The 13,032-nt window shown below is 38.4% G+C and overlaps 1 pseudogene; it reads right to left on the reverse strand.

The window, feature by feature from the left end:
- The window catches only part of LOC138328759 (uncharacterized), a 73,622-nt pseudogene extending 71,389 nt beyond the window's left edge, over positions 1 to 2,233 (reverse strand).
- Between the last annotated feature and the right edge of the window lie 10,799 nt (positions 2,234 to 13,032).

Raw genomic sequence — 13,032 nt, forward strand, 5'->3', positions numbered from 1 at the left:
ATCATACATGTGCCTTTGTTTCTGACATGACAATTAAACGGTTTCATCTTCACCAATGCTATTTCATTTAAAATGGTGACTTTATCCAGGCCTTTCCTACATATGTATGTATATATTAAAGATGTACTGGACAAAGGCGACAATGCTTCGTCTTCCGGAACGTCTGTTCTATTTTCTCCTTAGCAACAGTTAAATTTAACCTTTGCTTGATATTTGATCATATTGATGCCGGTTTATTCACAATAGTATGTTAAGTAAATCCTGTGTTATTTAGAGGTCTATAAAAATGTAAAATCCTGTTTTTTTCTGGAAGTTGGATAGCTATATATAGAAGCACTTTAATAATTAGGTATCGTTTACCGTTTAGCGACTGCAGTTTTCTGATATATGGCGTCATTATGATATTGACTTTCGATTTCGACTGATATCGACTTGATTATATCCGCTTAGAAAATTTCTTGTACCAGTTTCAACTGTTTTGAATATATACTCCTCTCTGTAATGTGTTTGACAATTGTACGCGATTAAAATGAAAATTATGTAAGAAAATAAGATAAATGCTCCATTTCAATAATTCAATTATGATTTCTTTCTAATCAAGTCGATATCAGTCGAAATCGTACAAGAAATTTTCTAAGCGGATATATGAATATCTGAATATCTAGGTAACAACGTTGTTAGCTCCAATGATATACACTCTCTTGTTAAACCATTTCTGTTAAGCTTGCATCATGCTGCATTAGATAAACAGAGGCAACTACACATATATACACGCACATGACAAACAGAATGACGAAATCAAGCATTGTCACAGGAATGAAATAATATTAACTAAATTCCATTCAGAGAAAATTTTGAAGATCATACAATGTAATGTGACCGTCTCTAGTTTATGTATCGTTACCTTTGTGTAATAATTATATCCTCACAAATTCTCGGAACATTCATTTGACATGCTGGATATAATAGATTAGATAAGTTCAATCCTCTTTTGAGATTTGCATGAAATACGGATTGATGATTAATTCTAGGACTCGCGTACTATGTACTTTCACAATCCTTCACAGAGACCATCCCTTTACTACAAATGTATAGTTTTAATATAAAATGGCATATATCCATACAACGTAAGGGGAAATACATTTCAAATGATATTTGATCACCAAATGTTTGAAAATAAGATGGCTTTGTGGTTGCCTCTACCATGTCAGAAACGTACATAACGGTGTAATATATAAATGAGAGGAGAAATATTAAAACTCCTTACAAATGTGGGCGAAATACATTGTCAACATATATGTTTTAGATAAGGACCAACGTGCCAGAACTCTATATCTTTGTTTTTATCATTGTCGTTCAATTATACATTATATTTGATGGTTGCTCTTCAATTTATTTAAGTACACAACTGTTAACATTTCCTTTTCTTGCTTGTTATCGTAAATTAGAGATGTATGCTTTTCAAGATAAATTGTTTTTCAATTAGAAATTTATATATCGATGTTTAGATAAGTATCAATATAGCTTAAATAAACGTTTGCAAGGTAAATGAAGACGTAACTTTACGAAATTCTTTAATGACATGAACATAGGAGTTATATTGTCATCGCGGGTATTTCGATATTGTGAAACTCCATAGGATAAATTTAATTGCATATCAAAGCAATTATTTAAGACAAAGTACAAAAATGCCAAGGGTTAATCCAAAAACTTTGAGCTGCTGTTAAGGTCAGACATTGCTCATCAGACTCTTGTTCTTCATGAACATGTTTTGTTTTAGTTGCGTTGCACGCCAATACACTTCTGACGAGTGAACTGTCTCCCTCAGCATATCTTGTTATGGGAATGCATAACGCTTTGTTTCTAACGATGGCATGGCACGGAGGAATGTTGTCTGACCTCAACGTGTCAAAGAGGCTATGATAATCGAGTCATGAGCTGTTTATTAAACAAGTATTCATAAATTTCATTAGGATAGATCGTTATCGAGCGGTCAGATGCCTGACCAGACTGGACGCTCTGTACATATTAGATAACCCCCGGGATACTTTGACTAACCATCTCACAACTGACTTCCACAGACGGCAGTTGGCTGGCGTCGAGCGTCGCAACCTTCACCGTCATTGTGTAAATTGAAGCTGACAAGCGCATCCGAACGCTCGGCAAGGCTCTCTAAAGGTATCTGACGCTTCCGATAGATTTGGCATTGTATCCGCTCATCCATCGGATGCATGCTGTCGAAGAACATGCAACAATCAACGTACAGTGTTGTTATACTAATCCATGCATTGTAAGCAGAGCGTTATAAATTCACGACACAGAAACAGTTTACCTTTCCGTACACTGCATGTGAAAAGTACGAAGAAACTTAGAATTTGTTGTTTTTTTTTTTTTTTTTTTTTTTTGTGTGTGTCGTGTTTTAACTTATGAAATACATTTTGAATATTGATGTTGATGTTCAAGGCAATATTAAAGGATGTTTTAAACAAATATTTTTTAATTTATTTGTTGTAAGGGATTACACTACTCGATTTATTATTTATTTATCCTATAAACGGTAAAAGTTATTTGGACTTAATAAATAAACATCTATGATGTATCTTGATTTTCCATGGATACCATCGAACGTTCTTGAGAGGCGATGTGTGGTCGATGAAACAATTATTCTCATAACAAATGTTATGGTTCATAACATGTTTGTTTTGTTTTATATATACAATATGTATGTAAGATATTTTTCCTTTTAATTTAATTATGCATTACATAAAGATAACATTACATCTACAATATAATCTTCAGAGTTCCAAGGACAACGTCACAGTCTTTCTGATATGTATCTCACAAATCAATATCCAAAAGATGTCAATTAGTGTTGTCGTTTTCGTATGATACAAATTGATAGAACATACGTTTACCATAGATTAATAACCCCGGAAACGAAGGCTACTGGTCGCAATGAACATATCATTGTATACTAGATTTCTTTATTTTGATTAGGTTGTTTTTCATTACAATCCTGCGATATTGCATATGGCTTAATAGTCAACGGGGAATGACTTGACGATGTATTGTACGAATTGTATCCAAACAGAAAGCAATAAAGGAAGTTTTTACATTGTACCTACAAAATTCATTGCTCTGTTTTAAAATAAAACAACAACAAAAAATATTTAAAATACATATAAAATTGAAACAAAGAGGTAACAACAAGAGGCTTACTAAGTATGTCAACAGGAAGTAACAAATCCCAAAACAATGGCTGATATCAAATATAAACAACTTAGAAATTATTCTATCTTTATTTCTGTTCGATGCAATTTACAACCAATACCGTAACATTTAAACGATTTCAAATAATTGTAACGTTTATAATAGTTTTCTTTCTAAACATCGATTTCCGCCTTCTTGTTCCTGCGAGTTTAGATCGCGCTACACAACACAATACCATATATTGTCAGAATGTTCTAATCACCGCTAAATCATTCACAAAACATCACTGATCAGTCTATGACGACTCAGTTTCAACACCTACATCGTGTTGTAACAATTTTACAGTACTTGTAATACATAAACCCTGTGTCTTTAATGATCCATTACATGATAGTATCAGTGTATATTAGTACCCCAAACGACAGCTATAGATCACGGTAAGAGTCGACATAAGCATCATAATGATACTTCGCCATGATATTGAGAAGGGTGTCTCCAAGTCCTCAAGTCTAAAGTGACACATAAGGTAAAGGATAGAAAAACATCCGCTGTTTTACAAATGTAATATCAATCTACTGTTAGATGTTGTTCTCCGTTTTTCCTGGTATGTTTTTGGCATATTTTTTTACAAAAACAAAAATGTGGGAGAGCAATAAGACAAATTAAAAATAGAAGACTTGTAGTGGCAAACCTTGATTGAAAATATACAAGGTTTTATGTATGTAGTCTGATTTCGTTTTCTGTAATTGTTGTACATAGCAGGATAGAATTAGATTTTTCTTTAATTATGTTCCCTCATCTTTAATAACATACAAATACACACAATGCATGTACGCTACAATTTTTATGTTTTTTAAGCATTTAATCTTCTTGTGGTAGATGGTTCATAACATGACTAGATATATGAAACATTCAATTTTTAGAAATTAATCTTGACATTTCAAAGGTAAGATTTTGCAGTAGAAGTGAAAATCCGTAAACATTTCATAAAACTTCCATTAATTTCCCCCTCGATACGTATTAAACACACCAGCCTGTCACGTGGAGATATTAACCAGTATATATCTTTGTGTTTACCCCTGTTTAATTTGGCAAGTATCAGTCTAGTTTTGGCATGCGTTGGGTATCATCATCTATCTTACAAGTAATTTTGCCAAGTCGTGAAATACGGTCGCGGTAAATCATGTTTGTATATATATTGACTAGAAGTTGCTCGTAAAACAGGCGATTTCCCGCTGTCATCTCGTGTTTCTGGTGGTAATGCTGTTTAGATTTATCAGTTAACAATATTGACAATGTTCGTTCATCTCTGAAATCAGGCTCTCACAGACTAATCCACGTGGATTTACTCTTAAGAACCAACCGATAGTGTTTGTTAAAATATTCGTAGATTTGATTTCATAGGAACAATGGGAAACTTTTGGTAAAATAGTGATTTTTAAATTTAGACAGCAAGATTAAATTCTGGTTTGGAAAAACAGAGAAAAACCCTAGTTTGAATTACACAACGAAGACAATACTGACAAGACCAGAATTATTAAAAAAGAGCAGGCTAAGGAAGGATAAAAAACATTGTCACCAACAATTCAGCTTCCGGCATAACGTCAATCGCGCGGTAGGGTGATGTTGTATAGATGCAATAGGTTTGATCAGTTGATAATAAAAAAAAATTGAAAAAAAAAATTGAAAAAAATTAAATGTCTCACTAGCTATTCATTTATATTCATATAAAGCTCTTCGCTACGTTTCAGGAAATAACGATTATGTCAGAGTTCAAAATTGTTTCATATTAGGTTTGTAACTGACAAAATCAGCACGAAAGAAGCACGTGCAGGCGAGAAATGATATTCGATATTCTGTCTTGCAGTCATGCTTGACATTTGAAAGGAAATGCTGTCTAAAGCGTATTTGTATTCTACTGCGCTCTATATACACAATCATTGATTGACAAAATAGCATTTAAAAAATTGCAGAGGAGAAAAAGTAATAATTTTACGTCAGATCAGGAGACAACTGATTTCCCTATTATGTTATTTTTTATGAAAAGTATTCTGTGTTATAAAAACAATGTTCCGTGCGAAGATATTCATGTGTATAGGGATATAAAAATATTAAGAAGAACAAGCCAAGGACTTAGGATGTGTGATTAATGTAGTTATAATTATCCTCTATTTCACGCTGCCATCAATCATTATCGGCATTTCTATTTTCAGCAGCGAGTTGGAGTTGTCTGATTTCGCCGACACCTAAAATGACACGGCAATAAAACGGTGAGCGGCATAACTACATTTGGTGAACTTTTATTTCACGTTTTGAATTAAATCACGTTTTGTTTCGACACCTGTATAGCGACTGAAAGAAAGATTGTTTGTAATTACGACCTTTCAAAACAAACATAACGTTCTATGATATTATGTCCCGCGTTTTGCCGTGTTCTGTATGCAGCAAAAGACAAGACGCCTGATAATCCGTAATTTGAGATCACAAACCGAAAACAAAATTAAATTCGTAAAAGTTCAACTGTCAAACACAATTAGGTTTAACAAAAGTAGTATTTTATAGGTTCTGACTTTAGGAAACAATATTGTATGTGAAACCAAGCCTATGTCAACAGATAGAAATGTGTCATTTATGTCAAAATCGGTAATATAGGTCAACATGGTAAACCTGACCTACATTTATAAAAATATAAATAACAAATTACAATCTACTTCAAAGTGATAATTTTTATTAAAAGTAAACACTAATCGTTAATTGAACGCACATTATTTCACTGAATACATAAAGCATGCCGTATGCACTGTACTTTATATACCCATCGACGCTTATTATGAATGCAATACATGCTTGCACGATGTGAGGTTTTTTTAACGCATGTGTTACTATATTTCCGATGATATATTCGCAGCAATGACTTGAACTCCTCAAATAATGATGATATTGTGTGTAGCTACAGGAGAACAAGATATGATTAGTAGAGTAACTGTTCCATTTATTACTTAAACTAACGTCGTGCTTTGGAAAGCCATTAAACGAAACACTGGAGTAAATACGAGATAGCACTCTGTAGTGATTATATATTACATAATAGTGCAGTTTAAATTCATTTATTCTTTTGATGTGTGTTGCAACAATAGCGATGTGTATTCGATATTGCATTTATTACCGGTTTACACAACGGCTAGTCGGAACAAACAATTTCTTGAAATGGCACCGTCTGTGCAAACAATTTTGAGCCTAAAACGAAATGAATTATATGCACGAAACGATAGATATTAAAAGGCCTGGTATTTCAGGGAGCTATTTAGTTTTGTCAAAAGTTGTGTATTTGTGTATTTGTCTTTACTTCTTAATCAAATTTCGAAACTTCAAGTAATAATAAGGTAGTACTTACACACCACATAAAAAGCAAAACAAACACTAAACATTAATATTCTAATTTGACGAGTTCGACATTGAGTCCTGTAACAAGACAAATGTGAATAGATAGCTATCTAATAAACGCACTATCACCACTACTACAAATTATCTGATAAATACACAATCACTACTATACGGCGGGGTATTAGGCCCACTATTTAATTTTATTAATCTTAACATGTACGTACAATTATTATCTTGCAAGTACAAGTTAGTATCTTGTGCGTACAAGTTATTATCTTATACAAATTTGCATCTTTCACGTTCAAGTTATTATCTTGTACGTACAACTTAGTTTCTTGTATGTACAAGTTATTATCTTATACAAATTAGCATATTTTACGTTCAAGTTATTATCTTGTACGTACAAGATATAAACTTGCACGAACAAGATACTAACTTGAAATAAAATTATATAGTGGCCCTAATACGCCGCCGTGCCACTACAACAAGTTATCTGATAAACACACACTCACCACTACTACAAGTCTCAGGAATGTCACCTGGAGGGGCAATGCATTAATAACACGGACAAAACTAAACCAGCCATCGCTTCACCGTTAGGACAAGGGATTCTACATGAACAGCATTGGTACCTTAACATTACAAGGACATAATCGTTGAAACAATGTGTATATTTCATCCGTATATTCAGGAATTGTTGAATTATGAATGCTCTTTATGCAAAATCACGAAAGTAATTATCGCTTAAAGAAAATTTTGTCAATTCAAATCAAATTCCCGAAAATGTTGACACGTGGAATTAACCGGCTATACGGTAATTTACAAGCAATGCCGATTTAACATGAAGTAAGGATGGTATCTAATTATTATAAAAATATATCTATGCTGTTACTGGTCGTCTTTTACAGAATGGCTTTGGTCATTATTATTCTCAATCACGAGTCCAAGCAAACCACCATATATATCCGTAGTAAAACCTCAAGCAACATAAGAACATTTTTTAGAATCAAAGAAATACCTCTTCCTTTCTTTCTCGATAAAATTGTGTTAAAAATAAAACATAAGTCAGATACGTCGAACATTGAGAAAATTGGGAATAAAATGTTAGACTCTGCGACCTTGAACGACACGAAAAGGTTGTCTAGCATATGTCTAGAGAAATATATCTCTGTCCAGAATGTAACCCACCAGCCTACATCAATTCGGTATGTCAATGGAATGACAGAGTTAGTATAGATCTTGAACATATTTTAATAAGTGTCTATTTCTTTCCAATATGCTAGTTGCAATCGTAAGCCGATATTATAGTATATTTTCGCGTTGAAGTATTTTTCTGAGGATTATGTTTGTCACTAATAAAACATAAAGGCACGTCGAGAAGAAGAGGTATCAGGTGGCCAAGACAAGTGGTATGGCCAAAGTAGGAGGATGCTGACGATGAGGATACATAATTAAAAGTGTAAAGGAAAACGAAGAAAGGGGGGGAATTAGTAGGAATGACAATGCGAAAGTTAACTTAATCACAAGAGGAATGAGGATGGAAGTAGATAAAGGGAGATAATGAGAGTAGGTGCAGGGAGATGAAGACTATGAGAGTAGGTGCAGGGAGATGAAGACTATGAGGAGTAGGTGTAGGGAGATGAAGACTATAGAGATGAGACTATGGTGTAGTGTAGGGAGATGAAGACTATGGGAGTAGTGTAGGGAGATGAAGACTATGAGGAGTAGGTGTAGGGAGATGAAGACTATGAGGATAGGTGTAGGGAGATGAAGACTATGAGAGTAGGTGTAGGGAGATGAAGACTATGAGGAGTAGGTGTAGGGAGATGAAGACTATGGGAGTAGGTGTAGGGAGAGGAGTAGGTGTAGGAGATGAAGACTATGAGGAGTAGGTGTAGGGAGATGAAGACTATGGGAGTAGGTGTAGGGAGATGAAGACTATGGGAGTAGGTGTAGGGAGATGAAGACTATGAGGAGTAGGTGTAGGGAGATGAAGACTATGAGGAGTAGGTGTAGGGAGATGAAGACTATGAGGAGTAGGTGTAGGGAGATGAAGACTATGGGAGTAGGTGTAGGGAGATGAAGACTATGAGAGTAGGTGTAGGGAGATGAAGACTATGGGAGTAGGTGTAGGGAGATGAAGACTATGAGGAGTAGGTGTAGGGAGATGAAGACTATGGGAGTAGGTGTAGGGAGATGAAGACTATGGGAGTAGGTGTAGGGAGATGAAGACTATGAGGAGTAGGTGTAGGGAGATGAAGACTATGAGGAGTAGGTGTAGGGAGATGAAGACTATGAGGAGTAGGTGTAGGGAGATGAAGACTATGGGAGTAGGTGTAGGGAGATGAGGGAGAGAGCATGGGAGTAGGTGTAGGGAGATGAAGACTATGGAGTAGGTGTGGAGATGAAGATATGGGAGTAGTGTAGGGAGATGAAGACTATGGGTAGGTGTAGGGAGATGAAGACTATGAGGAGTAGGTGTAGGGAGATGAAGACTATGAGGAGTAGGTGTAGGGAGATGAAGACTATGGAGAGGTGTAGGAATAAGCTGGAGTAGGTGTAGGGAGATGAAGACTATGAGGAGTAGGTGTAGGGAGATGAAGACTATGAGGAGTAGGTGTAGGGAGATGAAGACTATGAGGAGTAGGTGTAGGGAGATGAAGACTATGGGAGTAGGTGTAGGGAGATGAAGACTATGAGAGTAGGTGTAGGGAGATGAAGACTATGAGGAGTAGGTGTAGGGAGATGAAGACTATGAGGAGTAGGTGTAGGGAGATGAAGACTATGAGGAGTAGGTGTAGGGAGATAAGACTATGAGAGTAGGTGTAGGAGATGAAGACTATGAGGAGTAGGTGTAGGGAGATGAAGACTATGAGGAGTAGGTGTAAGGAGATGAAGACTATGAGAGTAGGTGTAGGGAGATGAAGACTATAAGGAGTAGGTGGGTGTAGGGAGATGAAGACTATAAGGAGTAGGTGGGTGTAGGGAGATGAAGACTATGAGGAGTAGGTGTAGGGAGATGAAGACTATGAGGAGTAGGTGTAGGGAGATGAAGACTATGAGGAGTAGGTGTAGGGAGATGAAGACTATGGGAGTAGGTGTAGGGAGATGAAGACTATGAGGAGTAGGTGTAGGGAGATGAAGACTATGAGGAGTAGGTGTAGGGAGATGAAGACTATGAGGAGTAGGTGTAGGGAGATGAAGACTATGAGGAGTAGGTGTAGGGAGATGAAGACTATGGGAGTAGGTGTAGGGAGATGAAGACTATGAGGAGTAGGTGTAGGGAGATGAAGACTATGGGAGTAGGTGTAGGGAGATGAAGACTATGGAGGAGTAGGTGTAGGGAGATGAAGACTATGAGGAGTAGGTGTAGGGAGATGAAGACTATGGGAGTAGGTGTAGGGAGATGAAGACTATGAGGAGAGTAGGGAGATAAGACTATGAGGGTGTGTAGGGAGATGAAGACTATGGGAGTAGGTGTAGGTGTAGGGAGATGAAGACTATGAGGAGTAGGTGTAGGGAGATGAAGACTATGAGGAGTAGGTGTAGGGAGATGAAGACTATGAGGAGTAGGTGTAGGGAGATGAAGACTATGAGGAGTAGGTGTAGGGAGATGAAGACTATGGGAGTAGGTGTAGGGAGATGAAGACTATGGAGTAGGTGTAGGGAGATGAAGACTATGAGGAGTAGGTGTAGGGAGATGAAGACTATGGGAGTAGGTGTAGGGAGTGAGATGAAGATATGAGGGTAGGTGTAGGGAGATGAAGACTATGAGGAGAAGTAGTGTAGGGAGATGAAGACTATAGGAGTAGGTGTAGGGAGATGAAGACTATGGGAGTAGGTGTAGGGAGATGAAGACTATGAGGAGTAGGTGTAGGGAGATGAAGACTATTAGGAGTAGGTGTAGGGAGATGAAGACTATGAGGAGTAGGTGTAGGGAGATGAAGACTATGAGAGTATGGGGTAGGTGTAGGGAGATGAAGACTATGAGGAGTAGGTGTAGGGAGATGAAGACTATGAGGAGTAGGTGTAGGGAGATGAAGACTATGAGGAGTAGGTGTAGGGAGATGAAGACTATGAGGAGTAGGTGTAGGGAGATGAAGACTATGGGAGTAGGTGTAGGAGAGGTGTAGGGAGATGAAGACTATGAGGAGTAGGTGTAGGGAGATGAAGACTATGAGGAGTAGGTGTAGGGAGATGAAGACTATGGGAGTAGGTGTAGGGAGATGAAGACTATGGGAGTAGGTGTAGGGAGATGAAGACTATGAGAGTAGGTGTAGGGAGATGAAGACTATGAGGAGTAGGTGTAGGGAGATGAAGACTATGGGTAGTAGGTGTAGTGGGAGATGAAGACTATGAGGAGTAGGTGTAGGGAGATGAAGACTATGAGGAGTAGTAGGGAGATGAAGACTATGAGGAGTAGGTGTAGGGAGATGAAGACTATGAGGAGTAGGTGTAGGGAGATGAAGACTATGAGGAGTAGGTGTAGGGAGATGAAGACTATGAGGAGGTGTAGGTGTAGGGAGATGAAGACTATGAGGAGTAGGTGTAGGGAGATGAAGACTATAGGAGTAGGTGTGTAGGGAGATGAAGACTATGAGGAGTAGGTGTAGGGAGATGAAGACTATGAGGAGTAGGTGTGAGGGAGATGAAGACTAGAGATGAAGGAGTAGGTGTAGGGAGATGAAGACTATGAGGAGTAGGTGTAGGGAGATGAAGACTATGAGGGAGTAGGTGTAGGGAGATGAAGACTATGGGAGTAGGTGTAGGGAGATGAAGACTATGGGAGTAGGTGTAGGAGATAGACTATGGAGTAGGTGTAGGGAGATGAAGACTATGAGGAGTAGGTGTAGGGAGATGAAGACTATGAGGAGTAGGTGTAGGGAGATGAAGACTATGAGGAGTAGGTGTAGGGAGATGAAGAGTAGGTGTAGGGAGATGAAGACTATGAGGAGTAGGTGTAGGGAGATGAAGACTATGGGAGTAGGTGTAGGGAGATGAAGACTATGAGGAGTAGGTGTAGGGAGATGAAGACTATGAGGAGTAGGTGTAGGGAGATGAGACTATGGGAGTAGGTGTAGGGAGATTGAAGACTATGAGGAGTAGGTGTAGGGAGATGAAGACTATGAGGAGTAGGTGTAGGGAGATGAAGACTATGAGGAGTAGGTGTAGGGAGATGAAGACTATGAGGAGTAGGTGTAGGGAGATGAAGACTATGAGGAGTAGGTGTAGGGAGATGAAGACTATGAGGAGTAGGTGTAGGGAGATGAAGACTATGAGGAGTAGGTGTAGGGAGATGAAGACTATGAGGAGTAGGTGTAGGGAGATGAAGACTATGGGAGTAGGTGTAGGGAGATGAAGACTATGAGGAGTAGGTGTAGGGAGATGAAGACTATGAGGAGTAGGTGTAGGGAGATGAAGACTATGAGGAGTAGGTGTAGGGAGATGAAGACTATGAGGAGTAGGTGTAGGGAGATGAAGACTATAAGGAGTAGGTGTAGGGAGATGAAGACTATAAGGAGTAGGTGGGTGTAGGGAGATGAAGACTATGAGGAGTAGGTGTAGGGAGATGAAGACTAATGGGAGTAGGTGTAGGGAGATGAAGACTATGGGAGTAGGTGTAGGGAGATGAAGACTATGAGGAGTAGGTGTAGGGAGATGAAGACTATGGGAGTAGGTGTAGGGAGATGAAGACTATGAGGAGTAGGTGTAGGGAGATGAAGACTATGAGGAGTAGGTGTAGGGAGATGAAGACTATGGGAGTAGGTGTAGGGAGATGAAGACTATGAGGGGTAGGTGTAGGGAGATGAAGACTATGAGAGTAGGTGTAGGGAGATGAAGACTATGAGGAGTAGGTGTAGGGAGATGAAGACTATGAGGAGTAGGTGTAGGGAGATGAAGACTATGGGAGTAGGTGTAGGGAGATGAAGACTATGGGAGTAGGTGTAGGGAGATGAAGACTATGAGGAGTAGGTGTAGGGAGATGAAGACTATGAGAGTAGGTGTAGGGAGATGAAGACTATAAGGAGTAGGTGTAGGGAGATGAAGACTATGAGGAGTAGGTGTAGGGAGATGAAGACTATGAGGAGTAGGTGTAGGGAGATGAAGACTATGGGAGTAGGTGTAGGGAGATGAAGACTATGGGAGTAGGTGTAGGGAGATGAAGACTATGAGGAGTAGGTGTAGGGAGATGAAGACTATGGGAGTAGGTGTAGGGAGATGAAGACTATGAGGAGTAGGTGTAGGGAGATGAAGACTATGGGAGTAGGTGTAGGGAGATGAAGACTATGAGGAGTAGGTGTAGGGAGATGAAGACTATGGGAGTAGGTGTAGGGAGATGAAGACTATGGGAGTAGGTGTAGGGAGATGAAGACTATGGGAGTAGGTGTAGGGAGATGAAGACTATGAGGAGTAGGTGTAGGGAGATGAAGACTATGA

This window comes from Argopecten irradians, chromosome 1 (assembly GCF_041381155.1).
Source record: "Argopecten irradians isolate NY chromosome 1, Ai_NY, whole genome shotgun sequence".
NCBI classification, from domain to species: Eukaryota; Metazoa; Mollusca; class Bivalvia; order Pectinida; family Pectinidae; genus Argopecten; species Argopecten irradians.